The sequence below is a fragment of the Haliotis rufescens genome, unplaced genomic scaffold (assembly GCF_023055435.1).
Source record: "Haliotis rufescens isolate VD_foot unplaced genomic scaffold, xgHalRufe1.0.p SCAF_12, whole genome shotgun sequence".
NCBI classification, from domain to species: Eukaryota; Metazoa; Mollusca; class Gastropoda; order Lepetellida; family Haliotidae; genus Haliotis; species Haliotis rufescens.
The window spans coordinates 41,994,616-42,009,387 of record NW_025963802.1 but is presented as its reverse complement, the minus strand read 5'-3'; the positions used below and the strand labels follow the sequence as shown (position 1 = coordinate 42,009,387).

At 39.8% G+C, this 14,772-nt stretch overlaps 2 long non-coding RNA genes across 2 annotated transcripts; one reads left to right on the top strand and one right to left on the bottom strand.

Moving 5' to 3' along the window:
- Nucleotides 1–6,156: 6,156 nt before the first annotated feature.
- LOC124113914 lies at nt 6,157–12,616 on the bottom strand. The gene is made up of 2 exons (XR_006857821.2): nt 10,109–12,616; nt 6,157–10,050 (listed from the first exon to the last, which is right to left on the bottom strand). It is a non-coding gene; the product is annotated as an uncharacterized LOC124113914 (long non-coding RNA).
- A 1,464-nt stretch (nt 12,617–14,080) lies between these two features.
- On the top strand, nt 14,081–14,272 carry LOC125378262. Its single transcript, XR_007220174.1, has 3 exons — nt 14,081–14,119; nt 14,154–14,187; nt 14,256–14,272. It is a non-coding gene; the product is annotated as an uncharacterized LOC125378262 (long non-coding RNA).
- The last annotated feature ends 500 nt before the right edge of the window (nt 14,273–14,772 follow it).

Genomic DNA, 14,772 nt, shown 5'->3' with positions numbered 1-14,772 from the left:
ACACTGTTGATGTACGACCCCACGCTGGAGCTGGGAACACGTGACCAGAACTCCTACGTCTACTGGATGATCGTAAACATCCAGGGTATTGACATCACTTCCGGTGACGTGATGTACAGCTGGCTGCTGCCCATGAGTTCTAGGTTGAATCAGCTCTACCTGTTTGCCCTGTTCGAGCAGACAGATCCTTCGGGGAAACAGACTGTCATCCATACATAGACAGAAGGTAGAAACCTTCCCAATTTCCTACATGTACATGTCGGTGGAGAGCGGTGGAGTAGCCTTGTGGATAAAGCGTTCGCTCGTCACACCGAAGACGCGGGTTCGATTCCCCACATGAGTAAATGTATGAAACCCATTTCTGGTTTACCCCGTCGTGATATTGCTGGAATATTGCTAAAAGCGGCGTAAAGCTAAACTCACTTCCTCATGCTAGTAGATAGAACCTCTGCCCGGGGAACGGACTGGCCGCGTCATACCAAAAGACGTTGAAAGATGTCGCCATACTGTTAAACTTCCGCATTGTATCTCAGTGGCAGCACGGAACACTGGCTTTGTGCCAGACTAATACAGGCCATATTGTCAGCACCATACTCGTGCTCGTGGGTTTCACCGGAGTGGAAAACGTCTGAAGCCTGCATCACTTCGGGCTTTCCTCCAACATTAAGCTGACACGCCGTGATATAACTGGAATATTGTTAAAAGCGGCGTTGAACCCAATTCACTCACTCACTCATATGGGTATAGATGTGTTTTCAGCCTAGTAACGTTTTGATAACGTTTGTAATTTTTATCATGAGTATAGCCTCTTTTGCCTGGCAGTTGAATTGCCTTAATTACAGAATGAATTTTTAAACAGTTTCTCTGGGTTTGTATACTTCGGAGGGACATTGAAAACGATGTGTTCAAGACACAACTGGAAATTACTTTTGTCTCGGGTTTTACCCCCAAATGATAGTTCACGTATCCTGAAAACAAACGTGTTGTGGGGCCTTCAAAAGACGGTGTATATACGTACATACATTTACTAAAATTGTACATAATACAAACATTTAACGATTTGTGTTTACTGCAGATGCAAGTTCAGGGCTGGAGACTTCATCCGCTACAACAATCTCTCCCTCGTCGGCATGAGACACCTCAGGGTGATCCCCGACACCTACCGCCAATACGTGGCGTACGCCGTGGCCAAGTTTCAAACCATGGACCAAGTCTGTTGGGGACAGGACAGCGACCGCCCACAATGTCCAGTCAGTTCCGGAAACAAGCAGACACTACCAATCGGCGTCATAATGTCAGTCCTGACAGTATTGGCAACTTACTTCACCTTGACAAACTAGCTGGTGATCATAACAATCTAATTAAAATCAGACCTTAGTTCTCGCTACCGCTGAACAAAGATCTGAGGACATCCCATTTGGGGTCACGTCTGAACGACCTCTCATCCGACAAATCAGAGCATCGCTTACCAGACTATGAAAGTGATAGTTAGAATGTGATTTCTAATCACGCAAACTCGAAAACTTTAACTCCGAAAGATAGTTACGGGTTCAACGACTGAATCCATACAATCTAGACCATCTGTTAGCCATTCCAGAATGTTCTTTTGTTCAGGTTTCAAATTTATAATCGAGAATTTGTCAAAATATGCTTCGAAGCGTAGTCGCCAATTTGAAATTAGTGCCGTAAAGCACGAGAAAGCTGCCTTCTGATTGGTCATTCCATTGGTCGGTCAGAGTTCGCGCAAGGTCGGTCTGACGTGACCCGTAATGGAATGTCCTCAGATCTTTGTTTAGCGGTAGCGAAAACTAAGATCTGATTTTAATGAGATTGGTGATCATAAGGAACACGTAAACCCAGCCTGGTTCCCTGGGTATGCTGCGCTGACTCTACACTGGTTCCCCTGGTATGCTGCACTGGCGCTACACTGCAAGAAGACTCGTCCCCCAATCGATGAATGTTATGTGCGAACATACGACAAACCAATCAGAATGCGCATATGATTAAAATCAAGTTCTTCCTCAAAGAATCCCTCAGAAATAATTTTTGATTTTACATATGTCTTGCATCTAAAAATATACCCAAGACACAGTTAAATGTGTTCAATCATACTTCATAATTCCGCATGCCCCGATGTGCTTTAAATTGCATCTGAAATATATATAATATATGGGGAAATATATGTGAACTATTGCGCAACGAGTTGACAATTGTTTTAGGTATGCCCGTTTGCGCTAAGACGAAACCCGGTCGCAAAAATGGCCACGAGAGGGGCACGAGTCGCTTTTCGGCTTGTCCCGGAATAACACGAGTTGGTCACGAATGAGGCTGCAAGTAACCAAAACTGTTACTTGATAATAGTGTATGGTATTGGATACTTGAATACAGTTTTAATCAATTTAATTGAATTGCTTTCTTCATTAACGGTGTAAAGACACACTTCCACAACCCAGCTTTTTGTGACCCCTCATCTAAATGTACATTATCCAAGTTATTTTCCCCTTCGCCTTCTAGGATCGAATAAGCGACGTTGAACCCAACTCACTCACTCACTCACTCACTCACGGAAATTCGGAAATTGACATGTTGCTCTTGATAATCAGACAATGCACCTGTACTTTCATTTCCTCAATAAATCATTTTCAAGAAGTCATTTCTCATGTATGACTGTGGACAGGAGGCATGAGCAAGTAACAATTTAACGTCGCATCGGCAGTTCCAGACAAATATCGACTGAACATGAGACCACGTTCTTTACATTGAAAACGAACTTGGCGCTTCGTTAATGTTAACGTTCTCCCAAACTCTAACTCAGTCTGACGCACATTTGTGCAGGCGCGGTTTAAGTGCTGACACGTTGGCCCGCGGCCAGTTAAATTTAAAAAGGGCTTGCAAAAACGTAGTATCGCCCATCTGGCTGGTCACATTTTCACTCCTTCTCCGTGTACTTTTTATTATTGGATCATCTCGTTAGAAATACAACTGGTCGCATTTTGTAATGTGAACAACAACTTTTTTTGTTCATAAATCTCTATGAAATAAGGCAAATGGAAGCCAAGCTTTCATCTCAAAGTGCAGGAAAAAACGTTTTCGAGGTGAGGAGTTCTAAAGGGTTTAGAGCCCTGCAAGGTTGATACGCCGCTTCCACCATTTAGTTGTAGGCCAGTTAGTTTGGAGAAGGGCCAGCATCTTTCAGAAGGAGCAAGTCCTCCTGGCTACATACAAATGTGTTGTTAAATCTACCCCGGTTGTATGAAACGTGAACAGGTGCGAGAATTACGAGCGCACTGCACTTCGTCTACCTCTGACTATTCAGTTAGAGAATTATAAGATTGGTTTGAAAAAAATGTTTGTTGTAAATAGATAATTCAACCAGAAAGTGAGTCCTGTAATCGTTCTGTAAATAAAAACAGATATAAAAACCAATTGCAAGCGGCTGTAAGAGACCGGTCAATTATAATAATTACCCTCCCCTAATACTTGTCATATTTTTGACGAACCTACCCAGCAATTTTTATTTTTTGTATATTCATGACCCTCCCCAAATATGTGTATTATTTTAATGGCATATCCCAAGAGCATCCTTTTCCTGTGACCCTACCCTGATTACCTCTGACCCAACCATGACCGGTCCCTTTGAGCACTTCCGGGTTAAGGAAAACACTTCCGGTTTGAGAAAGCACATGCACAAATGCAGTGCAACTTTGACACAGAAATTCCAATGCGTATAGTTACCTTAACAAAATAAAACACCAACTTCCGGTTTAGAAAACACATGCCAATGTAGGATAATTTTGAAACTCTGATCTTCCTTTGATATATAGCTAACTGTAAACAAGAATAACAAACTAATGACCTGGTAATTGTTTAATTGATGACCACTGTTACTAATCGGCTTGGCTGCTCTCTTGGCCGTGCTCATGGCTCACTGATCATGACAGTGTTTTGGGGATGGACTATAGATGTAGGTCTCTCGATGTAAACATGTTAAACCGATATTTCAGTAAGGTGAGGTGAGGTGAAATTGGGTTGCATGCACGTGTATGTGTGTGTGTGGCTGCTTGTACTAGTCCGGACTAATGCCGATTTATAGTGCTAGCTCACTGAGATACCATGCCGCAGTTTAACATGAATACCCCACCAGCCGACCAGTCCTTGTTTTAGCCCCTTAATGCCGAGCGCCAGACAGGGTAACAACAAGTACAATCTTTTAACGTCTTTTTGTATGACGCGGCCCGGGATCGAACCCTGGACCTTCCGCTCTCCGGGCGGACGCTCTACCACTAGACCACGGAGGCGGTCTATTTCAGTAAGGAGTATTGGTAGTCAGATTTTAGTATTGACATATTTGCAAGAATGAATTTGTGGCATTTCTTCATTACAACTTTCTGGCAGATACACTCATTGCTTTTGCTGCAAACCAACGATGCAAAATGATTGAAAGTGCTGTACCTGCATTAGTCTCCTGAAATAATCTGCTTATGTACCATGTTGATTTTACCAAATGCTGATAAACAGTGATACACGAATAACGAAATAAATTTAAACACTCAAAGGCAAAAGTTACTGCGGTACACAAATCACAGATTCAGTGTTAAACATTTATTGCCGCAAATGAAAGGCTATTACATGGAAAGACAAATGTTTCAAGTATCAACAGTCCACAAGAACAGCGCACATGGCATATGCAAACGAACAACACAAGAGGGGGTTCACAAAACGTTCACACGGTCTGCAACGAGTGTGTCCAACTTGTGCATTGATACAGGCTTGGCACCTTCGCCGCATTGAGGCCGCTAAACGTCGATGAAAGTTCTGGGGAAGATCATTACAAATCCGAGGAGTGAGTGAGTTGTGTTTAACGCCGCTTTTAACAGTATTCAAGTTATATCATGGCGTGTCAGCTTAATGTGGGAGGAAAGCCCGAAGTGATGCAGGCCTAAAAGGTTAACCACTTCGGTGAAACCCACGAGCACAGGTATGGTGCTGACAAACCTAGAAACATAATCGGGGCGAACCAGGATTCGAACCAACAATTATAAGTTTCTGGCGTTGCCAAGGGACACAACTCTGCATAGCGAATCGCGGCGCCTTAGACGACAGGGCCACCCGTGCCCCCACAAATCCGAGAAGGGATCTGGCGGAGTCCAGCAGCGTTATGGATGCTTCGGATGACGTCGCAAACGTCGCTTTATTCCACCCCAGACGTGTTCAGTGGGAGACAAATCAGGGGAACTTACGGACCAGGGTAACACATTAACAATGTTCTGATTAAGATACTGCTGTACAACTCGAGCAACGGGTGGTCTGGCGTGATCGTGTGGAAACGTAACTTCTGTTACAAAAACGTTAAACCGGCCATTTGCAAAAATGTCGTCTCGGTACCTCACAAGCATTCAAATTCCACTCAACAACAATCCCCCACCTCCAAAACGATCCCCTTCCAGAACACATGGCTTGATGCAACGTTCACCTGTGTGCCTATACACACGTGTCCTGACATCAGCTCTGCGAATATAACTCTTTTCCACTCACGTGCTCCCCATCGCAAGTGTTGACTGTTCAAATGGAGACGTCGACATAGATGGTCTGGCGTCAGGTTTGTCCATCGGGCTGGGCGTCTTGCACGGATGCCGTAGACGCGAAGATGTCGTCAAACTGTTCTCGCAGATACACCTCTGTTGCCAGGTATGGTACGGGCTGTAAGGGATGCAGGCTGGAACCTGTGTCGAGGTACGTGGTTCGAATCCATCGGTCTTGACGTGGGGTGGCTACTGGTATGGGCCACAATGGGGACGGTCTATAAATAACTTTATTGTTTTCCTGAAAACGTCTCCATAAGTACCAAATGTGTTCATGAATCACTATCAAAGCACATCATCACACTGCCATGCACTACTGTGAAACCTGGTTTTTTTTATCCAGAAACAGTTACAGGACTCAATTTCTGGTTGAATTATTTATTTACAACAAACCTTGTTGACTGGGATCCTGATTACCTGAACGAGTACACCTTCCGTGGCTGATATGTCGTAGGCTGTGATTGGATGACGCTATGGCACTATTCATAACATTAATTGGTTATTGGTATACAATGAAAACAAACAGTTGAAATGAGGCAAAACTGCTCATCGAAAAAATAACATAGGTAGAGCAGTTTGTAATAATGTTTATTGACCAAAAAACTTCCAGTATGTGGACATTTCTCCATGTTTATTTACATTCGTAAAAGATGTTAAGAATGCGCACCCAAGTTTGTACATTTTCGGCCCGCCGCCTGGGCCCCGTTCCACAGAGCGATCTTAGAGCTATGACTATCGTAAGCCTGTGTTACAGTATTGGAGGTATTGTTATCACATCACAGGGATAGCTTAGTGGAACAGAACCCTGGCCGCTAACCTGCTGCGGGAACCAATGGATTCTAGATCAATTTAAATACTGCACAGGTATAGAGTGAGTGAGTTGGGTTTAACGCCCCTTTTAACAGTATTCCAGTCATATCATGGCGTGTCAGCTTAATTTAGGAGGAAAGCAGGTCTCAGACGTTTACCACTTTGGTGAAACCCACGAGCACAGGTATGGTGCTGACAAACCTAGAAACATAATCGAGGCGAACCGGGATTCGAACCGACAATCATAGGTTTCTGGCATAGGGACAGGTATAGATGTTTTATCCTTTCTAAAAACGATCTATAAATGAAGAAATCAAACAGAAACATTTCATGTCATGCTTGCTTTATACAAAAATATTATTTTCATGTTCATAGAAAATTATTTTACAAAAACGTCTATACAAGTCTATGTTCCCGTGCAGCTTGTACACATTCAAAATGGTTCCCTTTTCATTCTACTTCATCAGCATCGACCTCCACAAGAAATATTCTTAATAATTATTTACAATCATCACTAGTTAAGATTACTTCATGATGTGTTATTATTATTTTAGGATTGTAATAATAATTCAGATATATAGTATACATAGATGAAAACTGATTATAAGAAACAGTGTAAAACTATACATTAACAATAAAAGCTCTAACAGTTTTAGATATATAAAAATATGTAAATACTAAAAGCAAACACTGCAACAAAATACAAAGGTGAATTTACAAATATAGTTTTAACAAACAGATTCTGTTTCAGTTTTTTGTTTGTTACTGATTCAAATATTTAAATATTATGAACTTAGGAAATCAGTCATTATTTCTTCCAAAGTTTGAATTATAGTGATATTAGATTCCACATGTTATTTTTTTGTCCCGTGACGTGACCCGTAATGGGATGTCCTCAGATCTTTGTTTAGCGGCAGCAAGAACTAAGATCTGATTTCAGTGAGATTGTATTTCATGAGGACCCAATGAAAAAAAGGATATCAATAGAGAAGGAAAGAGGCCTCTTACATTTTGTTATGCCTTAGAAACAAAAACATCTATTGTTTCTTTATGTCTTGTCACAATATATACATACAGTTATACGCGTTGTGTCGAAGTTGAAGGGACCTACGTAAATACTTCGAGGTTTGACACAACGGAGAACATATCTTAAGATGATGTAGTAGTGTTTGAATGTATAAGCAATAAAAAACTGTATTATATGCATGTTTTATGTTGCCATTAAATGCAAACTGTTAAAGATATCGGTTTTGAGACAACAAGGAAAGAATGTTAACATCTTTCCTATCCAAAAAGTAAAAATGGCAATTGGTAGCTTCAGGTTTGACTTAGCAGAATATACTCAGTTGGACGGAACTACACTATAAACAGCAAATAAAACAGAAATGCAAATTCAGGAATTCAGTATATTCCTCAAAGTGATCTTAGTGCTACGAATATTGTAAGTCTATGTTATAGTATAGGAGTTACAATGTCTTAGCACTACGAATATTGTAAGTCTATGTTATAGTATAGGAGTTAGAATGTCTTAGTACTACGAATATCGTAAGCTTATGTTTAAGTAAAGGAGTTAGAATGTCTTAGTGCAACGAACATCATAAGCCTATGTTTAAGTAAAGGAGTTAGAATGTCTTAGTGCAACGAACATCATAAGCCTATGTTTAAGTAAAGGAGTTAGAATGTCTTAGTACTACGAATATCGTAAGCCTATGTTTAAGTATAGGAGTTAGAATGTCTTAGTACTACGAACATCATAAGCCTATGTTCAAGTAAAGGAGTTAGAATGTCTTAGTACTACGAATATCGTAAGCTTATGTTCAAGTATAGGAGTTAGAATGTCTTAGTACTATGAAAATCATAAGCCTATGTTTAAGTAAAGGAGTTAGGATGTCTTAGTAATACGAATATCGTAAGCCTATGTTCAAGTATAGGAGTTAGGATGTCTTAGTACTACGAATATCGTAAGCCTATGTTTAAGTAAAGGAGTTAGGATGTCTTAGTACTACGAATATCGTAAGCCTATGTTCAAGTATAGGAGTTAGAATGTCTTAGTACTATGAACATCATAAGCCTATGTTTAAGTAAAGGAGTTACGTTTGTCACAGCATATTAGTGTTTTACCAGACACAATTTACACACATACAAATTGTGATTGGATGGAAACAAAATTATTTTACATCCTGTGGGATGCAAGACTATTTGATTCATATAATATATCAAACTTGTAGACATACAACCTACATTTCTGTTTTGAGAAGAAATATGCTCAGTTCAGAGTGTTAATTATTGATTGGCTCCAGTTTAACATTGAAATCTCCATCCGTAATAGGCTTGACTAGGACCAGGTCAAACGATATGAAGCCAAAATTCTTGGAACCCAAGTGAGGCATGTCTTGGATCCCCCAAATTTATACCTGAGAGGTCCCTGGAAATGAGACAGACCTGGGTAAAGCCTTTCACTGAGATCACTTTGATTAACAGGTTCCTTTACTAGCAGCAAGGTCAAAGGTGAGCCAATTGTGTTTTCCTGCAGCTGCCAACAGCTTGGCACCGGTTTAATACTACGTAACAAACAACATTAATTGCCATACCACTCTGTATGGTAAAGGTTAAAAAGATTACATTTGTTTCCGTAACTTTAAAGCCATCTTTGTCAACTGACACTTGGGAACAAATATACATGTGCTACTGCTACAGGTACAAAATAACAACAACTGAAACACGGTCGTCTGAAACCAGAAACAAACAAACAGAAACCTTGGCCATGAAATCTGGGACTCAAAACAAACATGCATGTGTGAGTGTGGTTTTACGCCGCTTTCTGCAATATTCCAGCAATATCACGTCAGGGGACACCAGGAATAGGTTCACACATTGTACCCATGTGGGGATACGAACCTGGGTCTTCAGCATGAGCGCACACTTTAACCACTCGGCTACCCCACCGCCCCTCATACATATGTAACTAGGAGAGTTGAATTCATTCCAATGCCAAATATAACGTGTGTTTTCAGGATCAGGTACTTTCCTGATTTACTTTTGTCAAATATCAACTTCATGGTCAAAATGCATTAAAAAAGCATTGACAAACATAAATAAATAAACATTACAAGATTACATCCTACACTTGACAGTTTCACATACATGGCATCACTCAACTGGTTTGAAAGGCCACTGGCACTTGGACATTCTGTTGAGCCCATCACCTCAAACTCATATATAGTGCTAAGCCTTGGTAGCAGTAGTGAGCACAAAAATCTGATTTTATGAGATTGCTGTAAGCTGTGTTTGAAATTAAGGATTGCTGGGGTCTTTAAGGTTTATAACACTGGGTTATGAGAGACCCCATGACTTCTTCCTTAACTTATAAGGGTCAAATTTAATAGACAAACATATTACATTACTTTAAAATAAAGACTGAAATATTGAAGTATTCAGTGCTAATTGCCGCCTAATGTCAATGCCATCCTATGCATGATATCTGATTCTCTAACAAATATGGTTGGTTCTCCTTTGAATGTGTGATAAAATAATCGTAACCAGTGCTGCATGCTCACCCGGGTCAACTTTGTACACTACAGGATCCTTCATGTCTGCCCTTCACATGTTTGACCTTCACATGTTTGACCTTCACATGTCTGACCTTCACATGTTTGACCTTCACGTCTGACCTTCACATGTTTGACCTTCACATGTCTGACCTTCACATGTTTGACCTTCTTGACCATGGTACATGATAATAACATTACAATTAACATCCAAAGCCAAACCAAAAGTTATTTACAATCTGCATGCATGCATGCACTGTGGTGAATCATAAATAGAACCTTCAAGATATACAGATTACATAATACAAGAGTGGTTGTGGGTCTGTTGCTGTATCAGGAACTGAGACCAAGGGTTAGTCAACATTCACTTAGTGAAATTCAGCAATGAAGCTGAATATCGGACACATTTAGTTTTCGGTTTACACATTCAACTGACTGGAGCCAAAAGCCACAATCACAAAATAAAAAAGAAGTTTTTATTTTAAAATAAGAATAGTGTTTATTTTAAAATAAATTAGATTAAATTAAACACATTTCTTTATATTCGCCAGATCCATCTTTAATTGATCGGAGAACTAAACAGATACAACTTAAAAAACAATAAGAAATAAAAGTAACTACATGTGTATTAAGTTTTTAGATAATTGATGAAATAAATTACATATATATATAGTTTACATACACATCGTATATAGTCTGCCACTGCACACTTTTTACATAAAACAAACTATTCTTAGACATAAATACATAATAATAAACATAACTATAAAAATACTAAACATCCTCCACTTGAAAGAGTAATACCATATATTTTCTTCAAACTATATTGTCCCTCCTAACAACTTCAGGCTACCCAAAACATGAATCCGCATTAGGCGAAACCAATATATTTTTATACCAATCAGCGATAGAAATTGGCACTAGTCCTGTAGTCCTTGCCAAACTGCCAATAGTTAAGGTATCATAAAGAACTAGGAGAAATTTGCCATTTTTAAGTGTTTTGCTATATGTTATCATCATGACTAGTGGACTAAAAATGTTTCTGTCTACCGCTGCCAATCAACCTCCTGCCACCCAAATCGATATCCCTTCCCACCACCATCATGGCCATTCATGATATCAGATGCTTCAATGATATCAAAATGGTGCTAGGGCACTGTAGCTCACCTGAATATGTAATTAAAAGTTTGACAGTTGCTGGACACAGGACATGAGGCATGACATAAGCTCACTTGACTTTCAAACAGGTGAGCTAATGAGACCCACTTATCAGACATCAGATGTCTACATGTACATTGAAAAAAGAACATTAGTTACCATTTCCTGATGATCATATTAAGGGACAATATAGGTATATATTCCAAACAATGATACCATCAAGTGAACAATCAAATAATCCAACATGGGTCAACGATCTAGACAACAAAACATAATGGACGATCTTACACCAACGCTCCTCCCTTAGTTGGAGTTCGTGGTTTCTTTATTAATTCAAATAGAGTAGACACAATTTATGGATAACAACTTCTTTATTTACAGTAAAGGTGAAGTTTCGGTATAGATCCTTATACCATTGTAGGCTAGCTTGACAATGGTATAAAGATTTATACTGAAACGTTGATTTTAAGTTGCTAAAATGAGACAGGGCAAAACACGTCCGGAGCGGGCGGCTATCCAGGCGGAGATGCGCGATAATCAGAAAGCTGACGTGGATGACGCTAACGTGGATGACGTCACCGTTACGTCATATCTTTTAAGTGATGTATTGATTCCCGCCATGAGGTGTAACCGGGCAGCGCGCATGAAGCGCAACTGGGTTTTTTCCCATAAAACAATTTTTTGAAAAATTTTGCATATACTGAAACGTCGCCTTTACTGTAAATAAAGAAGTCGTTATCCATAAATTGTGTCTACTTTTTCATCCGTCAACTTCTAAGTAATGCGTATTAAACAATTCATTAATTCAAACAGGATTGATTTATTAACATATACTTCCTTTAGGGCACCCATTAGTAAAAGTCAATCTTACCCCCTTGATAACACACTTCTTCAGTTGAAGTTATTGTTTAGTGCTGCACTCAGCAATATTCCAGCTACATGACAGCAGTTGTGTAAATAGTCTGGACCTGACAAACCAGTGATTTACACTATGATCAATGATTCACACTGGTTACACTGACACTACAGCTTCCAAACTCAAATAAAGTATAATTGTTCATAAAGGTAGTTTACTTCTTGTTCTCTATTTACAAATCTAAGTGGTTAAAATCAGGTGAAAATATCTGACAATTTATTGTAGTTACACACTGACTGCCAGAGTGGTGTACAACATTGACAAAACACCACAGTCAACACATATAGACAATTTACAGCAAACACTACATTAACATCATGTGTATACAACAAATTATTCCTGGTTCAAATATAACTATTTATATGCATCATAACTGTGAAAATTATTCAGCCATGTAAATATTTACATGTGTACTGATAGAAAATAGATTTTAAAGAGTTGGAAGAAAAGTTGGTTTGTTATTATGATACAAACTGAAACTGAAAATACATGGTCAGTGGTAAGCCTACAAATATGTACAGGTGAGGTGAGGTGAGGTGGAAGGGGGTTTAACGTCGCGTTCAAGATAATTACACTCATTAAGCGACGTGCGTGCGTGCACCAGTCCGGACTAATGCCAGTTTTATAGTGCTCGCCTACCATGCTGCAGTATACTGACTCCCGAGTTGATCAGTCCTTGTTTTATCCCCTTTATGCCAAGCGTCAGGCAGGGTAACAACAAGCATCAGGCAGGGTAACAACAAGTACAATCTTTTAACGTCTTTTGGTATGACGCTGCCGGAGATCAAACCCTTGACCCTCTGTTCTCCAAGTAGATGATCTACCACTAGACCACAGAGGCGGTCACAATTATGTACAATTCCCCATACATATCATCTACCCGAGACAAGAGAGTTAACTGACTATAAAAGTCCAGTTTCCACCCTTGCCGAACTAGGTTGCTATTATAGAGTTATGTTTTGGCTGGACTAACGAGTCTATTCAAAGATCCAATCAAAATTGCGCAACGAAATCAAAATCTGGTTCGTATATTGTCGTGCAGATTTCGGTCGATTGCAGGATTTGCAAAGCATGTGCACCGCCAACTTGTTGTCAACAGATATTTTCCAAACCTTTTCATGTTTTTAATCAAGGTGCTCGCGTGACTTTATGCACTTTGCGATGTAAAACCTGTTTTATCACAATATAGATCTTGATTAACGTTTAGATCGTCTTGACTGGGCGCCGCCATTTTGTTTGAAACAAATGCAAGTGATGGAATCGGATTGGTCCATAGCAGAGGTTTAGAAGGGACATAACTCGTAATAATTACTGGTGGCGCTACGATCGAGCCCAGGAATTCCAGGGCGGAAACTGGACTTTTAAAGTCAGTTAATTCTCTTGCCTCGGGCTGATGCATACACATAGATGAGGCAACAACAGTCAATAGAAGGTTAATCAATTACAGTGTTCCAAATTAAGAATGAGTCTTTGTTTACATGTTTGTACAGAGTACTCAAGCACAGGATGGGGATAGATGGACTCAAATTCTATGTCAAGGAATCGAACACCCAAGCTCCTCACAGTTATAGCCTGTTCGGGGAGCTCTCTACACTACCGCTGCCACCAGTGAAAGCCATGGGTGGCTACATCCATGCTTGGAGTTGAACTCAAAGCCGACTGACCGCTATGTTAACAAACAAGTGATGACTGCCATGACGCCGAATACTCTTACCCCCGCTAAAGTATTTTCGTTGTTTGTAAATTTGAATTTCTGTTTCATTGCAACTATCATGTAATTGTTATAGTAAGAATGTAATGGAGAAGTTGGTCGATTTTCCATTTGTCTGCAATCTTGAACCAATCAGATAAAAAAAAACCCAGCCCGTTGAATCATGTTAGAATGCTTGAAAAGCCAAAGGTAAACTTCTGCCCTTGCCTCACTGAAGTATATTTGTTTAATAGCATCAATACCATCAAGGGCAAATATCAACATAAACCGGAATTTCTTTTCTGTAACAAAGTACGTTCAGGTAACAAAGTATGATCAGTTACCAGGTATGTTCGGGTACCAGGTATGTTCAGGTACCAGGTATGATTGGGTACCAGGTATGATTGGGTACCAGGTATGATTAAGTACCGGGTATGATTAGGTACCAGGTATGATAGGGTACCAGGTATGATAGGGTACCAGGTATGTTCAGGTACCAGGTATGATTGGGCACAAGGTATGATAGGGTACCAGGTATGTTCAGGTACCAGGTATGATTGGGCACAAGGTATGATTGGGTACCAGGTATGATTGTGTACCGGGTATGATAGGGTACCGGGTATGATAGGGTACCGGGTATGACAGGGTATCGAGTATTTACTCATGTTTGGACGGAAGACTGACACCCTTTCATACAAAGGGCAAATGAGACGAGACAACAGCTCGTTGGGTTATTACGTCGCCTTTGATCCATGATAATATGAAAATTCTTTTTGTCACATTTCTTTAGTCCTTTCTTAAAAAGGACAAACAGAACCAATTCTTGAATAAAATAATTTAAAGTTCACCTAAAACTTTACAAAATGTATTGATTTGATCAAATCTTCCCAATTTTGAGTTTGAATTTATTTTCTATATACAGCAAACTATGGTTATACTGAACTCAAGCGGACCACGAAGTTTAGTTCGTTATAACCGTAATTCGTTATAAGCGTATATACAGCATATATACAGCAAATGACAGTTTGTTATATCCGTCAGTTCGTTATAAGCGTGTTTTCTATAAAT